The sequence below is a fragment of the Alligator mississippiensis genome, chromosome 9 (genome assembly GCF_030867095.1).
Source record: "Alligator mississippiensis isolate rAllMis1 chromosome 9, rAllMis1, whole genome shotgun sequence".
Taxonomy (NCBI): domain Eukaryota; kingdom Metazoa; phylum Chordata; order Crocodylia; family Alligatoridae; genus Alligator; species Alligator mississippiensis.
The window spans coordinates 17,102,577-17,118,995 of record NC_081832.1 but is presented as its reverse complement, the minus strand read 5'-3'; positions in this window follow the sequence as shown (position 1 = coordinate 17,118,995).

Here is a 16,419-nt window from a genome sequence, read left to right as displayed (position 1 = left end):
ACTGGCAGCTAAGAGAATTGCACACTCACCATCACTAACTAGGAAATGCATACTCACCATTACAGTACTAGGAAATGCACACTCACCATCACTAACAGCTTATGCCCCAGCTGCTGGAGTCGAGTGATGAGGTAAGAATCTCTGTTTGAATTTAATTACTTTTCTAGACCTTGTGTTTATAGAGAAGCTTGAAAGACCGACCTGAAGAATAAGAACGTTTGTAGTAGGTCAGGCTCCATGTGTGGAATAGTACCCAGCTCTACTGCCATAAGGAGAATTATATCAATGCCACTTTTGCATGGGCCTTGGAAAATGTCAGATTTCCAGGTGTTCAGCACCCAACAGCTCCCAGTAGACTGGTAGCAAGGAAATGAAATGTCTGGGCTTGCAGCTCATCCATAAGCAAACATAAGTTTAAGTCAGCAGGCCTGGATAAGCTCCATCCGAGGGTGCTGAAGGCGCTGGCCGACATCATTGCAGGGCCACTGGCGGGAATATTCGAACGCTCGTGGCGCATGGGCCAGGTCCCGGAGGACTGGAAAAGGGCCAATGTGGTCCCATTTTCAAGAAGGGGAGGAAGGAGGACCCGGGCAACTATAGGCCAGTCAGTCTCACCTCCATCCTTGGCAAAGTCTTTGAAAAAATTATCAAGGCTCACATTTGTGAGAGCCCGGCAGGACAAATTAAGCTGAGGGGAAACCAGCACGGGTTCATAGCAGGCAGATCATGCCTGACCAACCTAGTCTCTTTTTATGACCAGGTTACGAAACGCCTGGACACAGGAGGAGGGGTGGATGTCGTATACTTAGACTTCAGGAAGGCCTTCGATATGGTATCCCACCCCATACTGGTGAACAAGTTAAGAGGCTGTGACTTGGATGAGTACACAGTCCGGTGGGTGGCGAATTGGCTAGAGGGCCGCACCCAGAGAGTCGTGGTGGATGGGTCGGCTTCGACCTGGAAGGGTGTGGGCAGTGGGGTCCCGCAGGGCTCGGTCCTTGGACCGATACTCTTTAATGTCTTCATCAGCGACTTGGACGTGGGAGTGAAATGTACTCTGTCCAAGTTTGCAGATGACACAAAGCTATGGGGAGAGGTGGACACGCCGGAGGGCAGGGAACAGCTGCAGGCAGACCTGGACAGGTTGGACAAGTGGGCAGAAAACAACAGGATGCAGTTCAACAAGGAGAAATGCAAAGTGCTGCACCTAGGGAGGAAAAATGTCCAGCACACCTACAGTCTAGGGAATGACCTGCTGGGTGGCACGGAAGTGGAAAGGGATCTTGGAGTCCTAGTGGACTCCAAGATGAACATGAGTCGGCAGTGTGACGAAGCCATCAGAAAAGCCAATGGCACTTTATCGTGCATCAGCAGATGCATGACGAATAGGTCCAAGGAGGTGATACTTCCCCTCTATCGGGCGCTGGTCAGACTGCAGTTAGAGTACTGCGTGCAATTCTGGGCACCGCACTTCAAGAAGGATGCGGATAACCTGGAGAGGGTCCAGAGAAGGGCCACTCATATGGTTAAGGGCTTGCAGACCAAGCCCTATGAGGAGAGACTAGAGAACCTGGAGCTTTTCAGCCTCTGCAAGAGAAGGCTGAGAGGCGACCTTGTGGCTGCCTATAAGTTCATCACGGGGGCACAGAAGGGAATTGGTGAGGTTTTATTCACCAAGGCGCCCCTGGGGGTTACAAGAAATAATGGTCACAAGCTAGCAGAGAGCAGATTTAGATTGGACATTAGGAAGAACTTCTTCACAGTTTGAGTGGCCAAGGTCTGGAACGGGCTCCCAAGGGAGGTGGTGCTCTCCCCTACCCTGGGGGTCTTCAAGAGGAGGTTGGATATCCATCTAGCTGGGGTCATCTAGACCCAGCACTCTTTCCTGCTTATGCAGGGGGTCGGACTCGATGATCTATTGAGGTCCCTTCCAACCCTAACATCTATGAATCTATGAAACAACCAGCCAGCTTGGCTTTGCTACAGTAGGCCCTGGTCCAGCTCTATGTCCTTGAGGACCACCTGAAAGGTGACTTCCAGCCTGAATTTGAATAACTGGTGCTGGCCTGGTGCTAGGCAAACCATGCAATCGCATGAAAATGACTCCCTACCATTGAGTTCAGGGCTCTCTGAAACTGCTTGGTAGCCATCCATTTCTGGGCTGCTAATAATCTGCTGTGGAGTGGCTAGAACTGTGCGGCAGCTTTTACTCTGTGAAAGTTGGTTGGGGTTTTTAAAAAAATACTGTGTGCCCTTGTCCATTTCCCTCCTCCCCGCCCTGAATCTCCAGCTTGGCATTCCCTGGTTGTACTGAATTGGCTTTTAAAGAACTGGCTTACTAATGAGTGCAGCATCCACTGACATGTTATAGAAGAGTTCCCAATCAGATTATTTTAAGCTATTTGTTTTTTTCCTGTCTGTACATGTGCCAGTGCCGGTTGCAGAACAACCCCCTGCAGAGGGTGTAGTTGCACCGTTGTTAGTGATCTCGTACCTGGATGACAGCACCCAGTGGAGCTGTACTGGGCTTAGTGCACCCAGCTGACATAGCTGCGCTGAGTCAAGCTCTGTATGCAGATCAGGCCTATGGAGCAGGAGTCGGGGCTCTTCAAACCTGGTCTCTCAGAGGAGGGTTGAGGGAAGCCACTTTTCAAGTCAAGGAGTCATACACCAAAAGCAGTCTCTGCAACCACAGGCAAAATATGAGCAGAATGAAAAATGCTTCATGGCCTTTCCCTGCCAGAAGTAAAAAGCCTCCATGCAGCTTTGCAATCCTTTCTGAGGGCAAGCAGTCTGTGTCAGTCCCCTACCAGGCACAGACACCTTACTGGCTCCTGTCCCTTTGGATTTCATTATCCCTGACATATGTTGACTGGGCAGGGGAAACACCATGTATTAGGGTCCATGAAGGCAGTTTTCCTGAAGAGGTCCTGAGGATAACTGTTCTTCTGGCATGGTTTAGTACCTGCCAAGGTGTTGGGGGTCAAAGCCCACTTTATGAAAATGGGAGGCTCCTCCCTAGCTTGCTTCTGCGGCTATATGGCTGAAGGCAGGCGAAACTTGGGGGCATCCGAACACCAAGCCTCTGGGCTTGGGCCTGCATGTAGGGTACCTGCCAAAAGACTTTGGAAATATCTGAAGCCCCTGGTGGGGGTGGAGGATGTTTCCCAGTTGTAGGGCCACTTATGGTTCTGGACTGACTCACGGATTTAGAATTAACTTGGCTGATTTGGCTTGGAACACATAATATTTATTTTTTAAAAAAGGTGGTGACTGGGCATTTCCAATAGTTTCACTAACAAGAGCCCCAGGGCTTTGTGGGAATTAATCAGAAAGGCCACCCCTGAGGCAGCTCTCAATTAACTTCCTTTGTCCCTATTGTTTGTTATCAGCCCCAGGTGTAGCTGATCCTGATGGTGCAAACATTTTTTTAGTTGTTCAGGTATCCATTTCCTCTGCCCATTTCCAGCCCATTGCTCCTGGAACCACCCTGCCCAACCTCCTTGATAAAGACCTGGACATGAGTCACCATGAGCTTGGTGCCAAGAGAGTGAATGCTCTGTTGTATTGATAGGTGCATCCTGCATCTACCAAGCCAGGAAATGCTTCTGACTGAAGCCTCCCTAGAGCCAAGCTGAGCAATGTGCTGTTTAGGGTCCCCTTGTTACAATAAAAAATCAGAGAAAAATTGGCACTTTGAGAGGATAGGAACCAAATGGAAGAAAGGCTGAGACCTAAACAGGAGTGAGAATGGCCTGGAGCCCTCAGTGCCCAAAGGGAAAGTGAGACTGCTTTGTCATACTTCTAGTGTTGCGTGTGCCTCAGCGTCTCTGCCTGCCTGTTAAGGTTTAAGGATTGCCTTGGACTATGCTGAGAGAGGGGTATTACATGTAGTGATGTGGAATGGGGTATCAGGCACTGATTGGGGTATTCACCTGAAGAAGGACCCCCCTTGATGAAGTGGATGAAAATCCCAACTACTGGAGACTAACCTTGAACAACTGGCAACTGGGAGCTGGGATCAGACAAACCTAAGGGACAGCAAGAGGTCAGGGAAAAGCATAGAGGCTCTATCCAAAAGCATCTCCTGTGGTGGTAAGGACCCTGAGGGCCGAAGACCAAAAAAAAGCCTTGTAGGAAGGGCTCCCTGTGGGGATGAGAGCTTAGTTGGGGTCTTGGCTGCCACTCACTTGCATTTAGGAGCAGTGCTTCTAAAACAAATGCCAGCCATGCCCTGCAGAACTCACTGCTACAGGAGGAAGTATTTCTTGTCCTTTCTTTTGCAGTGAAGAGCTCTGAATGAAGAAGGACCTGCACTACATCAGCTGTGATACCTGCTGCTATATACGTGCTAAGCTTCCCTGGCTTGGGGAGGTCAGCAGCTGATCAGCAGTTGGGGAAAGGGTCCTTGCTATGGTAATATTGCACCAGGAAGTGCTTCACGTGAGGTTTGTCTCCCTGAAGCATCATGTGCTGCCTCTCTCCGTTTTGCTGGGCTGCTGAGCAGTTTTAGGGCTGCACTATCGCTGACCTGAACAGAGCAGAGCCACAGTCCTAACACCAGGATTGGGATCCTGAAGGCTGGGGCCTGGGTTTGGGTCCCTTCAGAGGTCATGGGTACAGGGAGACCTGTGGAGTGATGAATAGACTTGACAGGCTCCAGAGTTAGGAGAAAAGCATCTTAATGTCTGCAAGTATGGAGTGGAAAAGAGCAGAGGATTCAGTCATTCTAAGCCAGGCCAGACCAGGGCCCCAGTACTAGCAGGTTAAACTGGTTAAGTAGCAGTCAACCGAGGACAATGAATTGCTGGACACGCTTTCCTAAATGCCAGTACAGTATATATTGAAAAGTCCCCAGGCCCTACTCAGGTGCACTCATTTTGTAGTCTACTGCCATCTCCTGGGCAAAGCCTAGCTCTGCATCTCTGGGCCTCGAAGGAGGGTGTAGCTGTGCTGCTCTGGGAACAGCTTCTTTCCAGGGTTGTGATAAACTGCATGGAAAGGAAGTCAGTAGAGTGCTTTTTTCCAGCTGCTGAGCTGGGCATGCACCATTGACCCTGAAGCATGCTTGATCCTGTGAGATATGAGCCAGGGCAGGGCCTGTGCCCACTTCCTCATCCCCATGACCAGCTTTTCCCACGCTTTGCAAGTCAATGGGTTTGTTCTTTCTGCTGTGGGGAAAATGGAAAAAGGCAGGTGGAAGGAAAGGTGGTTCCACATGCCCAGGGCAGGTACCCCTCTGCTCTGGTGCTGCTGCATTGCACTCTGTTGTCACCCCAAAAGTGACCAGAAGAACTCCCAGTGTGCAGAGACTGCCCCGGTGTTGCTAGAATTGTCTGGGTAATGGACACCCTCCACCCTCCCTCCCAGCAGCCACCTGCCCCCACCTCACCCCCTTCACTAGGTCATTGCTTTGCCTTGGCCCTTCTGTCTGTGTGCTGAGCCCAAAGCACCACTTCATTGCTTCTCCCATCATCCCTTTATCAAGCGACTTGAATGAGGGGGGTGAAAAGCACCTTGTTCAAATTTGCAGATGACATGAAGATGTGGGCAGAAGTGTGCACGCTGGAGGAGAGAGAGAGGCTGCAACTAGATCTAAACAGGTTACAGGGGTGGGCGGATGAGAACAGGATGGGATTCAATACTGACACATGCAAGGTACTGCACCTAGGGAGGAAGAACCAGCAGCAGACCTTCAAGCTGGGGAATTCCCTTCTAGTCGGTGCAGAGGCAGAAAAGGATCTTGTTATTATCGATTCCAAAATGAACATGGGCCGACAGTGTGGGGATGTGGTCAGGAAGGCTAACCGCACCTTGTCGTGCATCCACAGATGCATCAAGAGCAGGTCCAAGGAGGTGATCCTCCCCCTCTATGTGGCACTGGTCAGGCTGCAGTTGGAGTACTGCATCCAGTTCTGGCCACCGCACTTCAGGAGGGATGTGGACAGCATTGAGAGGGTCCAGAGGAGGGCCACCCACATGATCAAGGGGCAGCAGGGCAGGCCCTACAAGTGGAGGCTATGGGACCTGAATCTGTTCAGCTTCCACAAGAGAAGGCTGTGGGGGGATCTACAAACTGGCCAAGGGAGACCAGCAGGCTATGGGAGAGTCCCTGTTTCCCTGAGCACTACTGGGAGTAACAAGGAATAATGGCCATAAGTTGATGAAGAGTAGATTCAGGCTAGGTATCAGGAGGCACTACTTCACAATCAGGGTGACTAGGATCTGGAACCAACTTCCAAGGGAAGTGGTGCTCGCTCCTACCCTGGGAGTCTTCAAAAGGAGGCTTGATAATCACTTAGCCTGGGTTGTTTGACCCCAGCATCTTTTCCTGCCATGGCAGGGGGTCAGACTTGATGATCTGCTCAGGTCCCTTCCGACCCTACCAACTATGAAACTATAAAACTAAGGCCTGCAGGGCTGCAAGGGAGATAGGGACCCTGTCCAGACAGTGTCTGTCCTTGTTGCAGCTGTCAGGAGACACCTTTGAAGCTTGAACTCTTCCTGCCAGCACTGCATGCACATGGGTGTAGCTGTACTGATGGCTGAAATCAGGCCAACACCAAGTCAGGTTATGCCCCAGGTACCCATGTTACCATGTGGTCAGCAAAGAAATCCAGCTAAAACACATGCTGGAGGATTGACTCTTCCACCAGAGAGCAGGACTGGGTTTACCTGTTGAAAACCCTGCATTAAGGCTCAGTGTGGGGCCTCTGCTCTTTCCTAGACATCCAGAGTAAGAGCAGCCAGGAAAGTGCCTGCTACCAGTCAGTGCTTACTGGAACCCTGAAATCAAAGGCTACATGTAGGGGGCGGTGGGAGGGAGGGCTCTTACCAGAGCAGAGCAATCACAGTTTACACTGCCTTAATGCCCCCGCTGCTTGAGATGGCTACTCCAGAACCGACTTAGAGTACATTCATGCTCACTGGGCACGCTCTGCCTTTTAGCAACAGAGTCTAATCCAAGCTCTGTGCATGGGCAGCTGGTAATAATCTCTCATTCAGACCCCAGTGGCTGTGTTGCTTGGGTTTGGAGGCTAATTGTTTGGCAGGTAATGAACCTGAATATGCTGCTACCACTGGAATAAGGCCAATGCAATTATGAAATAAGACCGGCTGGCAATGAGAATTTTAAAGGACATAAAGGTTTCATGAAGGAGGCCAGTGAACTCAATAAGTCAATAAATCCAGAGGTGAGAGAAGGACAGTTGACACACCAGAGTTTTAGCAACCTATTTAACAGTCTTGGTGGCTCTGATCTTTTTTGTAGCCTATGTTTTAGCTGGAAGGATGAATAACAGTCAGTAAGAGAGGCAAGTGGGTAGGATGACAGTGGTGGAGCGGGATTAGGAAGGGATGTGGGGAAGGAAGCACAAAGAAATGTTGCATCGTGAGAAAGGAATCCAAGTGGAGTCAAGAGGTGCAGGCGGCCTCCAAAAGGCAATGGCTTGGCATGGAGGGTAGCGAGCAGATCCCTAATGACTAGGTTATCCCTTGCCTTGGTTCAGGTGACACTCAAGGAGTTCCCACGAGGCAAGGTTTCTGTAGGCGCATCTACATGAGATGCTAGAAGCACAGTAGACTAATTTTACTGTGCATTAGAGCATCAGGGCAAAAGCCATGCTAATGCACTAATGTGCAGTAGAATTAGTCTACTGTGCATTAGTGTCACATAAAAAATGTGCACCGGTGCTACTGTACAGTAGTGCTGATTACGGCACATTAAGTTAGTTCCTGTTATTACAGGTACTAAACTTAATGCACCATAATTGCAGAGCATGAATACACATGTAAACGTGCCCAGTAAGTCAGTGCCTCCCACAGCAGTGAGCAAGAGTGATTGCTAGGCCTGGCCTGAAGTGTGTTTAATCCAGGAGGTAGGGCAGTTCCCAAGGCTTAGGCCTCTCAACTACAGCCTCATGAACCGAAGGAACTGGGCTAAGCAGCCAGGCTTGTTCCCTGGGAGCTCAGAGCTGCTGTCTTGTGGTGGAACAGGCCCTGTTGGCTGTGATTGGTGTTCAGGGAGGTCAGAGGGGCAGATTACTCCCCAAGGAGAGATGCCTGATCCCCTGGGAAAAGGACAATTCCCTGCTTTCATCCACTGCTGAAGGGAGGGGCAGGGAGTGCTCTATTTGTCTGGGGTGTATTGCTCTAGAGCTGCCCTAAGCAAGGCTCCAGGCACAGGATTTATTGCTGTGGGCCATTTGGGAGCTCTGCCTGCACCCAACAAGCAACAATGATGTCCCTGGAGTTTCACAATGAAGCCAGACCCTGCTCTGAGGAGCCCCTGCTCAGAAGACAGGGTTGTGGATGAGAAAGCACTGCCCCCCGCCCCTTGCTTAGGAATGCATTGGTTCTGTACAACTACTGACCCAGCAGGAGCCTTTTCAGACACGCCTGGGCTCCTGTGGGTCATCTCTCATGGGAATTTCCATTGATCATGACAGTTGAGCAGCACTTGGGTCTTTGACTGTGCCTGAGCATTTAGCTGGCAAGCAGGCATGCTGGTACTGAAGCTAAAACCACAGGCAGCTCCAGGGTTCCCTCCTCAAGTGTGAAGCCATGTCCCTGCACCCCGTTACCCAGCCAAGCACAAAGCCCTCAGCCGAGGGGCCTGGTGTCCTCAGCTCAGTGCTGCAGAAGCTGGTCCTTACAGGGTGAGAACCTGAGCTGTGCTTCCAGCCAGTCCTGTGGCGGGGGCCTAGCTTCCCTTTCCACTTCCCCGCAGCCCTTGGGTTGCTTCAGAAGACCCAAAGACTTGCCCTGGGAGCGTGTCTGTAAACTTTAAATCACTATAAAAGCAGCTACAGGGATGCAGCAGCCCCTTGGCACTGACCAGTAACAACTGGTTTTTGCTCAGGGTCCAGCCCCATACCAAGTGCTCAGTTTCCAATCCTACTCCCCCAGCCTGCACCAACTGGGCCCCTGCTGGGGTAGGAGGCATCTTGCCCTCCACGGTGACTGTCAGAGGGTAGCTGGGCAGGCTGCACTGCCACCGCTCCCATTGTCTCTGCTTTGGTGATCCCACTGGGCTGTTTGGCATGGATCCCTGTTGTGTGGATCCCTCTCACCTTCCCCTAAATTGGTGACCTTTGTTCCATGGGTCTGAAGAATGTTGCCCCCTGTCCCCTCCCCACCACACCTTGCTCTGCTGAACCCACCCCTGGGGCTTGCTCAAGGACAGGGGCTTGCCTTTCCCCTTGCCGGTCTCTCAGGCTGGTCCCTGTGGCTGTCTGACAGCTGGCCAGACGCCAGCCCTGCTTGCAGAGCCTCTGTGTTGAAAGCTTAATCAAAGGAGGCTCAGGGAGCGTGGCACAAGTGTGGGCCTGTGTCCACAGAGTCCAACCCAGCAGTAGAGCCAGGGCGCAGCCAGCCTGGCTCCTCTGGGGCAGATAGCAGTGGCTGGAGCCGGGGCTGGGCTTGGTGAGCACGTGGGGCACTGGTAGGAAGGTGCTGTCCAGGGTCAACTTTCAACATGAGCTAAGGCAGCAGTGTGCTGGGAGGTGCCAGGCCCCTGAAGGATCTCTGCAGCCTTTGTACTACAAAATCCAGCCCATTCCATAAGAGGCCATGGCCCTCTTGGACCACGTGTGAGCTTTCACCCCATCCTGGCAAACACTTCCCCGAGCCCAGTTAGCTTCTGTGCCTGCCTCAGCTTCCCCAGTGCAGAGCTGAGCAGTACCCTGAGCCAAGTGTCTTGCTCACCTTTCTGTAGCAGCTCCTCTGGCTCTGCCAGCATCAGTAGCATGGGTAGTGTCCCAAGCAGCGCCCCGGTCAATGGATAAGCCCCTGCAGTCCATGAGTGCAGGCAAGAGATGCCTCTTAGCTGTGCTTCCACTATAGCAGAGATTCTGAACTAGGATGTCATCAGATGCCACCCATGGGTGCCACCAGATCCTTTGAAGGGTGCCCTTAGGTGTAAGGAGATAAGCAGAAAAGGGCAGGCTCAGGCTTGTCTCTTCCTGTCCATCCCTGCCCTACCCCCTGCTCTCGCTTTAAGGATTAAGCATTGCAATGTATCAATGTATTTTTGAAATTGGGTGCCACTCAGTTCACCAAAGTTAGAGAAAGGTGCCTTGAGGCCGGTGTTGGTGGGGGTGCCTCAAGTCCAAGAAGGTTGAGAATCACTGCCTTTATCTTTCTGCATCCCCCCATTAGGGGGAGCCTCCCTGCCCTGGGACATGGGGCATTAATTCTGCACTCTGCAGAGGTGGTGAGAGTGGGGTGTTTAACCACCCGGCACACGTCCAGGGGAGAATGGAACTACACAAAAGCCTGCAGGGCTCCAGCTCCCATGTGCCAAGAGACCTGCTTTGAAGTCCCTTCTATATGACACAGTAGAGCATATATGCAAACCCCTGCAGCTGGGTTTGGGCCAGTGACAGGTTGGCAGAAGTCAATCTGTCTGCTTGGGCATTCATACTAGTAAGCAATAGTTTAGCCCCCTGCCCAAGGCCCAGAGTACCAGGTAGTTTGCAGAGAGTCTCAGGTTTGCTGAGCTTGTGGAGTCACTTACTCAGTGCTGAGTCATTGCACTACATGGCCCAGGGATAGGTGAATCTTATTCCATTAATGCATAATAGAGACTAGTTCCTTTTCACAACACCTGGCAGAAGGGATTACATGTCCATGATCCCCCTTGAGCTTGGCTAATTAGGACTGACATAGCCAAAGGCTGGCATTTTAGCTTGATTATGCACAACTGTAAACATTACACTCCTCTCATCTCTGGTGGGCTGGGGCTGTACAGATCATGATATCTGGCTCTTACCCCCAGTAGACATGGATGTGGTTGAGCAAGAATACAGGTGACCATGAGTTGCAATCATTGTGAGGGCCTGATTTCCAAATGCAACCAACACCCAGCATGGACACCCCAGTACAATTTGTTCGCTTATTTTGGTGTCTTAGGGAAAGATGAGCACTTTTGATAAATCTAGCTCGGAGTCAACATGATCTATATGCAGCATCACCTGGAACGCACTAGCCTGCTTCACTGGCACAGACAGGAGCTATTTGACAGCATGGCCTGGGCTTTGGACTGGGAATTCCCAGGGAACCAAATGGACGATTGTTTGTATTGCAGCATTGCTGGCCCTACATGGCAGCAGTGACTATTCCCCATGATAGAGGCTGAAGTCACTGGCCTTGGGGTCCAAAGACCTTTCCACAAATCCTTGACTCAACCTCTCTTTCCCTAGTTGTTATAACTTGCCCTGCTCCTGGCAGTACCAGCCCGATCCCCACAGGGTTTTTTCCTGAGGTATCCAAGCTGCTGTCTGAAAGGGGTGGGGGGATCCCAAGGTGCTCTTTGCTCAATGTTGACTTTGCTTTAAGTTGAAGTCTGGGTTTATCACCAACTGATTATTTCAGGCAAATGTTTGGAATGAGGGGGTAGGGAGGGGAGCCCCAGGCAGCCTGGTACCTGGGGGAAACAATGTGCTCCCTGTTTGTTTGAACTGCGTTATGCTGCTTGAAAAGCTCCAGCGTGGAGTTTTTCATCACATTCCTATTCCCTGGTGCAGGTATAATTACAGAGGATAACAAAGAGCCCTTCAAACTGGTGGCCAAGGGCTGGTTTCCTTGGACAGTGGGGATCACATGGCATCCCAGGAATTCCTGCTTGGGATCAGTGGGAGTGACTGTGTGAGGCAAGGCTGGGTGCAGGTGGGTGGAGGGCTCGCTTTGCTAGCAATGCACCCGTGCACAGCAGGGATCTGGGCAGAGGCAAAACTAGCTGCTTACAGCTGAAAACAATACAAATGCTTTCTGCCCCTGAACATGGGACTGCAGGTGTGGGTCATGGAGGCCAGAAAAACTCAGGCATGGAAGGTGCTGCTCTCCTTTGAGCCTGAAGCCCATGAGGCAGCTGGATTCTCCTAATATAAGTCAGTCTAGATACCTGAGCCAAGAAACTATACTGCCAAGGGGCATCACGTGGCACCTTGACTGTGACTCTGCTCCACCTCCTTTGCAGTTCCTCAAATGAGCCTTTAATAAGGGATTAGCATGCCTTAATACCTCTTCCCTTCAGTCCCCTTGAATAAAGCAAGGGTCTGACAGTCACACACTACCCTCTGTGTGAGCCCTTTCTGTTGGGCAAGAGCTGCATTGCAACCAGGGAAAGCATCTGTTTTGGGTTGAGACACCAGCAGGAAGGATGCAGGCTGCTGACAGCTTGGCCTCAATCAGAGCTCAGGCCAGAGACATGCAGTGGAAAGGGATGCTGCTGGTGCAAATGGACACAGAAAGTCAGACTCCTCTGGTCAGACACTGCTGCTTCAACATGCCACAGCGGTATAGTGATTTCTTTCCTGCCCCGGCTTGCTATCTGCTGCCCGACAGCCTTCCAGGGCTACTAACAGCTGCGCTAGGGCAATGACATGGGCTGACATTGCCATCTGTGTGAGGAGCTGTGGCAGCAGCCCTGGAAGTGGCCTGCTGGCTGGGTTCCCTGCCCATCAGTTAGTCCACGGTGTGCAGCAGCCCCTTGGCTGGGGGATCTGGGGGCTTTGTCCTGTAGTCAAGTTCCCAATTTTGCAGTCATAGGGAGCAGAACATAGCTCAAATCCCTTTCTGCTTCTGTATTGATTCTGCTTTTTGTTAATCCAGCTGGAAACTGAAACCAGTTTAATAAAGCTCCTTTTCTTCTGCCCCTGGAGTGGCTTATCTCATGCATGGGAGCCTCTGGAAAAATCCCTTGCCTGCAGAGCATGTTCTTTTCCCCTCCCCAGCATCTAGCACATACCTAGAGAGCCCATGCTGTTCTCTACCATTCAGGCAGGTAGCTCCTGGCAGCCCCTGTTTGCTGGGCTGCCTCTACGAGCTAGTCAGAACCCAGGGAGCCAGGGGAAGAGGAAATTAGCACTCAGCACAGATTAGCACAGCGGGATACAGCAGCAACTGCCAGGGCCTGTCTGAAAGCAGCTGAAGAGACAGCGGATGAGGTGCCAGCTATGCAACTGAGCTGCAGTCGTGTTAGGATTTCATATGTAGGGGCCGCTGGGTGGAGGGGAATGTGTCCCTGCATCCTCCTGCCTACCGGTGCCAATGCCCTGCCCAAACCTGTGGTTATAGGGACCACTGATTTGTGCAGCTCCAAGGCTCACTCTTCCACCTGTGGCATGAGCAGTGCACTGCTTAGGGTCAGATCTTCATATGCTGACAACCCAGCTGCAAGGCTCCCAGTGGGAGCTGCAGAATACAGGGTTCTCCCACACTACTGCTTCTTCTCAGCACTGCAGCAGAGCTTGGCTGACATGACATGCATGCACAGCATTGATGTTTTCCCTGGAAGCAGTCGCCTGCTGCCAGCCCACCCCCTGCTGAGATACAAATGGCACCCACTGTGTGTGTCTGTCCGGCTGTCTGTGTGGCTACATCAAATATCAGAACAAATTTTCTCATAGACAAGAAGCCTTGAGCTTCTCATCTCTGCCTGATCTAGGGACTGATTCTCATCTGTTTTTCACAACCCCCTGGTGTTACTTCACTAACTTTGCTAAGGCACTTCTGAGATAATTATATCAGTGTGGGGTCTGCATTAGACCTTGATGCACACTGCCTGTTTTATGTGATTGGAGGGCACAACCAAGAGCCCCCCTCAGTGCTGAGGCCTTGGAAGATGTCTGGAGACAGGTGTAGTCAGTGGCCTGACATCTGGAGTCAGAATAATGGGATGCCCCTGCCTAGAGAGGGCCACTGCTCCCTGCTGCGCCAGTGCTAGAGCACCCTGAGAGCAAGGCGTGTCAAGCTGCCTATTCAGCTGGACCCTTTGGCTCAGGCCTCAGGGTGCTGCAGCTGGGTGCGCTGCCATGTGCCCTGAAGGAGCTGCTGCCACTGTCCAGCCTTGTGGGGAGAGTAGTTTGAAAAGAAAAGACACTGAGCTGAGGGGAAGAGGGGCCAAGTGCACTAGTTTAATAAGAAATGCCTTGCATCAGTTAGAAACATGTGACACACCAGACTGGAGCTACCTACCAGCTACTTGGGGCCTAGTGGGGAGTCTCCTTTTTATGTCACCAGAGCAAAATGCAAGGCTCATGTTATAGAAATCCTGGGCAGAAGGGGACCCCACGTAGGGGACTTCTCCTGAGCATGGCAGAAGTGGTGCTAGTTTAAAATGGATCCTGATAGGAGAAGGCCATTGTGTGGGTGGAAGGGTGTCAACAGAAGAACAGCACGGTTTGTGTCTCCTTTCTTCCTGCTTCCAAGTTGGGCTTGTCCTCTGACTTCTCAGGGTGGGGTGGATTACACATTGCTGAATGGAAGTGTTTGAAGCTTCCCCTTTGCAGCCAGAGTCTAGTCTTAGCTGGATATCTGCACCACAGTACTTGCTCTTAGCGACTTCATCTGCCCTTGATAGGGCACTGGCTCCACCCAGCCTTTCCCCCTCCCAATGCTGGTTTGGACTGAAGGAGTCTGTTACTCCCTTGTTTTCCTCTGAGCACTGCACTGCAGAAGCATCCAGTGGAAGCAGATCTTCCACAACAGAACTGCTGGAAAGGACTTACAGGGAGTGGGACTGCTGTTGGCACCTCTTTTCCTGGAGCCAGTCACTGTGCACCAAGCATGGTGCTCCTTCCTCAGCCACACTGGACTCCAGGCAAGGGAGGGGCCCTCCTCTGCAGGGGCTCATTTTGAAATGGCTCAGAGTTGGATGAGAAAAGGCCTCTGAGAGCCAATTCATAAAACACACACGTTGGGGAACAGGGCATGGCCTCTGAAAGGAGATGACAGGAGCTCCATGCTGAGTCTGCCATCCAGGCCGTTCTGTTGGCAGCGCGTCTCAGGCTCTGTTCCTGGCATGGTTCCCCTGGGAGGTTCCCAGGGCCAGCATCACTTTCTGAGAACACATTTGCATTTGACTGAACTCTGTCTGTGCATCCAAGTCTTGGAATTTCTTCTTTTTAATGAATTTCCTTTTCGGGCAACGCCCCACGCTTTCCAGAACAGACTCCCTCAGACTCTCTGCCTCAGCCAAAAGGCATCTTGGGCTCTTTGTCACAAGGGCAGAGCACCCAAATCTCCAAGTGAAGGTGGTGGGAGTTGGGGATGCTCAGCTCCCTTGAGAGCCAAGGCCTTGCAGCTCTAGTCTGAGTGTGTCCTCATCATCCCAGACTTCCTTTATTTTTCTAAACTCCAACGTAGAGAAGAAGGCATGAGGTCTAGTAGTTGAGTAGGGGGCTTGGAGGCAGAACTCCTGAGTTCTGTCCCTGGCTCTGGGAGGGGTATGTGTCCTAGAAAATAAGAGAGGAGAGTCTCACGTTGACTTCTGCAAAGGCCTGTAGTTTAGCAGCTAGCATGGGAAGGCTGGAAATGAGGACTTCGCGAATACTGGTCCCCTGAATGTCCCTGAGTTTCCCCATTACAAAAATGGAGGTGATACTTACTTCCTGGGGAGGTGTGAGGCTCAGTTATTTTTTGGTGTATGTAAAAGCCCTTTGATGAAAAGGGCTCGAGAAAGAGCAGAGAATTGTTGCTACCAAGCAATACCTAAAACAACCATGTTCTGTCCCATGACACCTGCAAACCGTGCGGGACAGACCAGTGTCTCCATGTACCTCTGATAAGCCGAGTCATCATTTCTGGCGCTCTGAAATCTCTCAGGATTTCTTTACAGCTGCTCCATCCAGCTGAGTCCAAACTCCTTATTTCCCCCACTCCATGGAAATGCTACACAAAGGATATTTTTCCATTCTCTCTGTGGACATAATGGGCCAAATTCCTGCCCAGTGTAACTACTCAAGTGGCTGGATTTATGCCAGCATCTCCAGGTAATTCTTCAAAGCCTGGAATAATTCCCACAATTGGGACTCATGCATTTGTCTTGGAAGTGGAATAAACAGCCATGTCCAAAGCGGGTCATACGTCATGGGAGCCACATGAGAGAAGAGGTTACTGTTTAATTGGTCAAGTAAAATAAGACACAATTAAGGCTAATTTATTCTCTCAAGCCTTAGATCCATAATTCTACCCCATTATCCCTATACTGTGGGAGCAGGGACCCTGGGAGGGGACATGGTTTGCTCAAACTGTGCCATGTTTAATTTGGCTGGTGCTTTTCATAAGTGGTTGCTTTATAGACCTCACTTCTCTGCATTCATCCAGCTGGACTGTGCAGTTTCTAACATGGCTTTTTTTTAATAAATGTTGAGAATGTTTTGGATCAGGTACAGATCACACAGGGCTCTGTGCACAGAGTGTGGGTATGCGCATGTATGCACTTAGTGGTGGGTTCACGTGGACGCTCGTGTGCACATGTATAATGTACAGCTTTGTTTTAAAATGGTCTTGTTCCTTTGGTAAGACAAGGAGGGTTTTTTTGTGCAAACTTCCCCAAAGCTCCATCCTAGCCCATTGTAGATTTACAACATAATAGTTTTTCCCCTTCTAGGCTGCCTTTCTTAGTAAAGCTGATGA